The following is a 7,505-nucleotide window of genomic DNA, read 5'->3' on the forward strand; positions in this document are numbered from 1 at the left end:
TTACGCTTTCAAAGATTGCATTTGCATCAAATTTGAGTGCTTCCATTGTATCTTAAAGCAATTACGAAAAATAAGAATATGCTTCTTCAATGTCCCAAAAATATATAAAAATATTGGCTTGCAATATCCTTTAAACCTTACTTAGCGTCAAAATCTTACAATTATGACGACAAACTTGTCAATTGCAAGTTTTATCAAGCTTAATCTTGAGTTTTGACAACATTCTATAGACGTAGAATAAAAACGTCTCCAGTGCGCAACAAATAATTTCTGCAAAAAGTGACAAATCTAGAAATTCAGTTATCACAAGTATTATTAAAATATTTTGGAGAAATGACAGGAAAGATCAGCTTTTGGTACTTAGTAAGAACCAACTTTACATCCTCTGAAAGTTTCAAGGAACAATTTTTATTACTTTTAGCTTTCTAAAAATCTTAAAGATGAGTAAAAAATATTATTTCTTGTCATGTCATTGAAAAAGACAAATATTTTTCTTAGTTAAGGCTTGAAATATAATTAAAGCAATTTTTGATCGGTTCAGATGTAATCGCAATTTTAGGCTGTCATAACTATACATCGAAAATATTAGTAAGAAAGTATTAGCATCGAAAGTATCAAAATATTAGTAAGAGTACTTTTGATCCTGATTGACTATACTTTTGACAATGGTAGGTGTAATCTGTCTTAAGTGACTTAACATAATTATCCGAGCTACTTTTCAACACGCTTTTTTTTTTTAAGTTGCTCCCTTTTTTTTCTCCGACGAAGAAAAAAGAAAAAACACATGAAGATATTTTGGCATTTGAGCAAATTATAACCACCGTGTCCCTCAAACAATTGTTTTTTCTCAAGGGGTGCTAGGGTCGGAGGTTGTACCTCAATCGGCCAGCGAAGCTAGCCATCACATCGTCCATTTTCCAAATTCCGATAAGCAGTTTCATGTCCAGTATTAAATTGATTCTCCGTCTGTGGATGTAGATAGAGTCTAAAAGTTTCCTTGAGAAAGGTCGGGGAGGAGAATCGAACCGGGGACCTCTCTCCAACTAGGAAACTGCGCTAAGCACTGCACCACGTCTCCTCCCTAAAGGATTACTTCCGGCGCCGGGCATAGACCCATCGACACCTAGGGAGAGCTGCCCTTCGACCACTCTGCTACACCAGCTCCTTATATGCAGCTGTTTTTTCACATTGTTATAAAACAAACTATTTTTCCAACATTTATAAATTCAATTATGAAAAAAATTGTCCCCTCAGGTTTGGTTTTTAACATTCAAGATGTCAAAAACATATTTGATTCTTCTTTTCAGTCGCAAAATGTGGCAAGATCACCACCAAAAAACTCAAAATACCGTTTACTGGAATTGAAATGTACATCGTTTGTTCATGGCAAACATGGCCAACCATGGTTATAGTATGATTATAGACCCAAAGCCGTTTCGGCAATTGAATTGCATTTTTGCAGGGATCAAATTGACCCTTGAGGTCCTTCTCCTCAGCATCCTTCCTCGTCAAAAAGGGGCCCCGAGAAGTTTTGAACCCGCTCAAGTTCAATGATTGCTATTGGCAGACAGGGTTCAATTAGTGCCTTTTTGGGTAGTTAAATTGGACAGTTGGGTTAGGCGGTTAGACGGAAAGGATGTTGTTCCTCTTTGGCACCCACGGAGTTTGAGCATTCTGGAGATGTACCACCACGTCAAGAACTCAAGAACTGTGTTTCCCTAGTTCTTGAAATGTCGCTCGTATGATCTTATTTATGTCACTCTTCCAAGGATTTATTGCGGTAGAGAGGGCGGCTAATTGTTCGGAAGAAGAGCGACAACAAGGAACTCGAAATGCGTTTAACTCTCAAATGAGACACGATGATGTCGTGGCTTATTTGCCTGTTCGCCTGTCGTTGATTGTCGAAACACGCCCAAGAAATCCGCCTCACAACACCCATATCCACCTCCGTTATTTTAAGAGCTTCATAAAATGGGAATTGAATTTGAGGAAAAACTTAAAAAGTTGGGACCCATATGATATGAAACGTGGTTTAAATCTTATTCTAATGAACTCAGGCTTCACATTGTCCGACATTTTCTGTGGACAGTGTTACGTTCGGTATCAAATGGGTTTTGGACTGTGGTTAGCGTCCCAAAGATTCCATTGGAGGCTTGAACTGGGGACCTGTTCATGCTAGGTAACTGCACCCTCCCTCTACCGTAGATCAGTGCCATTTGGCTGTAATGGTAATTTCAAAATGGAAGGCAGTCGTTAGTTTGTTTCGACTGTTTTCCACTACTTTGGGCCTAACGGTGACGAAAAACTTTTTTGCAATTAAACTTTAAAAAAACTGAACACATTTTTGTTCGACACCTGTACCAGAATGCAACCTCATCGACGCAAATATGGAATAAATTGAGTTGCTAGAGAGAGTTTGCAAATAAAAGCTTTTCTGTGTATCTAGCTTCAAGAACAAGTGTACGGAAGACTGTAATAAAAAACAACTCGATTGCACACAAACTGAACTGGAAATGCAACAAAACAAACAGAACGATCTTGGGCCAAAATATTTGACATATCAACAACGTTTTCAAACAAGCATTCTTGTGTATATTTGTGACTATGTTTTCCCCCCAAAGGCTTACGATAGAAATTTTTACTCCGCAAAATCTGTCAAAGTGCTCATTTTATCACACGGCAAAGATAAAAGCTTTAAAGCTTACAACAGGGATTAGGTCTTGTGCCGATAAGCAGGATTAGTTTTAAGCTCGAACTTAACAGCCACTAAAATCAGACGTTCGCAATAACAATAAACAAGTCTCAAAACGATATCGAAGTTTCGCTCAGTTGAATATACGCCCTCGAAAATTACATATTTGAAAACTTAACCCCAGTTTTATGTTGTAAAAGCCAAAGATGAGAACTAGAGGGTAGATTTGAAAGTAAAATTTTGACCTTTAAAATGCCAATTTTCTTGCGATGGAAACAAGCTTGGTTCTGATAAAGCTGAGAAAATTGTCCAACAATAATTATGTTTTGAATTGCTCACTCTTCTTTTTACTAGAAGTTAAAACTCCAACGCCCCTTGCAGGACATTTCCCATTTGAGAATCAATTTTGCAAGAACAGTACTAAGTTCACCCTAAGTAAATTTAGTAGGTGTGTTCCATCCCATTCATCAACTACTTTAAATATTCATATTCATATTGAGAAGATGATAAAAATTGGAAAAATCAGACTTGCTTTTTCCTTCTCAAGGTGTTATAAGTTGCGAAATCAACCATTTTACTTTTTTTTGGATTTCTTTAAGCTCATTGTAAAATTTGATATGTTAGACAAAAAGTCACTTTTAAAGCTAAAGGGAGAAACTTATGAAAATATCCTGTAAAAAGTTGTTCTGATCGAAAATGTCAAACTCCGTGAAGAAATGTGTCATATAAACTATATGAAGTTTTCAAGCTACATTTTCATGTGTGGCGTTTCATAATTGCAGCCACTGAAACACACACATCTAGCTCACTAACGATTTCAACTAGAAGCCACATATTTATCAATACTCTAATTATGCAAATTAAAATACATCCCATTTCTATTATTAGCTTCCTTTGATCCCACAATCAGTTTAGGTTCCTTGAGTATTGAGGCCACCATTAATTTGCCTCCGTCTACCGGCGAATATCAAGCAACGCTTTAGAATAACTCAATGGATATGGTGTATCCTTGCCAGACATATCCTGTGCCCAAGGTTTTAAATCTATTATTGGCTCACTTTGGCCATATCCAAGCTGATATTATTTGACACTTGACCCCACGCCAGACATCCCTGGCCTAGCTAAACGTGCCCATTGATTTGCATGACCCAGAGGACCGTTCCCTGTTCAACTGAAAAGTGCACTACTCTACAGTAGACAATGGCAATGACGCCTTGCTTACCCTCAAGTCCACACCCATGTGCATGGGCTGGAGCACGGAAGTTCAGGGACTCACTCACGCGCAAGAGGATACCAAGATGAGTGTTCGCCCCTAGTCATCATCATCATCTTCATCATCATTCGCTTCTTCACTCTTTGCATCCATGGTGTCTTATGCCAAATGATGGTGTTCGTGCTTGGCCAAGCAGTGATGCCAAAATGGCTAGGGACACTCTCAACGAACCAAGTCAGATCAAGGGTGGTTAATGCTAGCAAATATTGGGTTGACTACATATTTCAATCTCCAATCCTAATACCTGCACGATCCTCCTTTTAGATGTTTCTGTTAATGATACTATACAAAAACTTTTAAAGTAAGTTTTGTTAATATGAAGGCATCATGCATAATAACTTCTTATGATTTGAGTTCCGACAATTTATTGTAGTTTAAAAATATTCTTGAGATTGTGTCTCTAAGCCTACTTAGAGTTTTTCAGTGAAAATTGTGGTTGACTGTAACCGCTGAAAAAAGGCTTGAGCAACTTAACGATTAAGTGATGGGACAACTCTAAATCATGAATGCTCGTCTCTATGTGCTCCTGTCTTTTCAAATTGAGACTGACAACGCCAAGAACCTCAAGTTATATGGGTCGCTTATTTTTGGGCATGAGAAGAAAATTGTGTTGGTGCAACCGACCATTTATTTATATGTATTTTGGTTGTTATTGTATACATTATGATGGGAATCAATAACCGACTGAACCTCCGTTGCAAGTATGCAGTTATCAGTAATTGTCCTTTTTGATCCTATGTTTCTGTCAAAAAAATGGGTCAACCTTGCAAAGAAAACCAATAAGCAGTAATGGGATACCCCAATATTTTACCTAGCCCATAAAAAAACCTTTTTTGTCATCGGTCTCATGAGCCATTGTCAAAATGAGCTTGTACTTATTTGTCTTCCAATCCAATTTGATAGATTTCCTTGCGACTTATCAGTTATTAGTAGTAAGGTCACACCACCCTGAATATTCGGGTCGTTTTGGCAGCACTAGTGGCAAAGTCAAAGTATCGAAGAAAACTTTGGCTCGGCGGGCATTTTCTGTCAAGGCCAGAGGTCACCGAAGAAAATTGAATTTTTCTCTCAAATCCATACCTTGAACTTGAAAGCAAGCAGGGCAGAATGAAGAATCCCTAGTCTAGTCGTCACTTGTGTCACGACCTCATTTAAATATCAGCTTATTTTACCAAAGCAAACATACAAATAACAAAAAAGCACTTGCAGGAATACCTCGTATTTCCACAAATTAGCCAATCGCATTCGTAGATATTCCGATTTCTCATGAATCATGATTGAAATTCGGAGTGACAGACCGTTCTGTCGAAGACGTCGTCGCTTCAAGCGCAACGCTGACGCTGAAAGCACGTTGGGAGTGCGCGTTTTGGGATGGTGCGTCAATGGTTTTGGGGCCAAATTCTTGGGGGCCAACCAAAAGCCTGTGCACGTCCTCCTACGATCGAGTCTAAGTACGGTAAAAGATGAAGAAGATCTTGCTTACGTGCACTTGGATGCGACCGCAGCCACGGTGTAGTCTTCCCGACGACATGGTGGGAAACAAGTGGTTTCAACAGGGATCTCAGGACTGGCACCAATATACATCAGTCAGGAGCGACATAGAGAGAGAGAGAGAGAGGAATAGGCGCCTGCTTCCTCCACAGATGTTATAATGCGTACCAACCACGGAGATGATGGGTTGTGTAGTACATAGTCAGAGGTTTGGAATGCTAAAGACAATATTTTGTAGCTGGAGTCTTGCCTCCTTTTTCCCTCAGAGTGTCAATAATGCAAAAATGCCTTTATAGGAAGTTTTTTTTGTGGCCACGATTCGGCAGACCTTGTTTCGTTTTCTTGGATGATTTAGCGGGGTTATATTGATAAATTTATCCTTTTGGGAGCTTTCCGTAACAGAGCAATACCAGTTTTAAAATCCTTGATGATACCAAGAGTAAGGCTGATTTTGAATTGCGTCCCCAAATTCATGCTTGCTTTGCTCAATCGCAAAGTAAAATAATGACCTACTTTATGTCCCTACTCAAGAGGTCCGAGAGGGAAACAAAATCTTTAACCTACTACGAGGTTGAAGGAACGCAAATGATAATTTGGAATGGATTGTATTTTGCTCAAAGCAAGACACAAGGAAAGGACAGACAGTCAACAAAAAGTACTTTCTATAATGATTTAATCTTGATTATCTAGAAAAATTACACATTAGAACATTATGTTTAAATCAAGTGTGCTGGCAGGCACCTTTTTGCAGGTTTAGGTCTACCTTTGTAGTGTAATCAGGCTTCTCAATGTTTTTCTTTTTTTTGAGCAGGTTGCAGTCAAATATGATTTGAGGCATGAACACTAAAAGACCCTTTTAAAAGCTACTTGGGAGGACGAGAACATGAAATTTTGCTGTTTTCTTTGGCTTTAGTAACTTCAAGGTGTAGCAAGTGGATTTGCGATATGCCGATTGCTCATCAAAAAATAGCTTCATTTTCCACTTGGATTCGTGAACGGAGCGTTTCTTTCTCATCTACTGGTTGTCAAATTCTATGGTGGTTAACGCAACGATGTACTAGGTAACGCTTTAGGCGAGAGATGGGTACGAGGATCCCAAGGAGCGTTCTGTCCTGAACCACGAGTACGAACAATCCTGGTGTCGTTCCCTGTTTTCTGGATGTCGTCAGGCACAAGAAGCAGAATTATCGGGCCTAGTATGCATGCCTTGGCGGACACCCTCTCCTCGTGCTGAAGCACATCTTCAACAGGGGTTGGTGGTTGCTTAGTGGGTTGGTTGGATGGTTATGAATGCCGGGTTAGACGAACGGCGACGTCGTTTTCATGGTCGCCAATTTTTTTTTCGCTCAAACACATCTTCGATTTTAGGAGTTGGATTTTTGTGCGGACACGAGACGCTACGTCTCATCACCGATCTCCCTCAGTGCTCTTGTGTTTTCCCCGATTTTACTTTGACAAAAACATCATCAAAAGTCAAGCGATATTGTTCTAGGTTTAGGTTTTAGTAGGGCGACAATGATTTCCAAGTGTAAATAAGGCGGCAACCAAAAACCTCTCACCATGTATTGGTCACTTAAATTAATGCTGCTCTTCGCGGTGAGTGTGCCCAACCAAGCTCTAATCGAGACTCACCAACCCGTGACTTTGACGGCTTACGGCGAGCCCTGTGCCGATCCGTGCATTCAAAGAGGTTTTCCCTACACATGGTGCCACAAGACACCAAGTCGCAATGGGACCTGGATCGATCGGGACTATTGCTCCCAATCCCCCGGAGTGACCCGATATCAGGAGCCTTGCTTGAACGAGTGCCGCAAACGGGAACGACCGTTCTTCTGGTGCAACACCCTTCCCACCCAAAGAGGCGACTGGGACTATTGTTCCCCGTTCTCCCTGGATAGTTGTGCGTGGAGTGCTTGGGGAACATGGAGTGCGTGCTCCGCCACTTGCGGCTCCAAGAGTACCCGTGCCCGCAGACGCCGCATGGAGTCTGGTGACGGAAGGGTGCGGCATTGCTCAGGGGAGATCGAACAGAGTATCCGAAGCTGTCGA

The sequence above is a fragment of the Tigriopus californicus genome, chromosome 12, assembly GCF_007210705.1.
Source record: "Tigriopus californicus strain San Diego chromosome 12, Tcal_SD_v2.1, whole genome shotgun sequence".
Lineage (NCBI taxonomy): Eukaryota > Metazoa > Arthropoda > Copepoda > Harpacticoida > Harpacticidae > Tigriopus > Tigriopus californicus.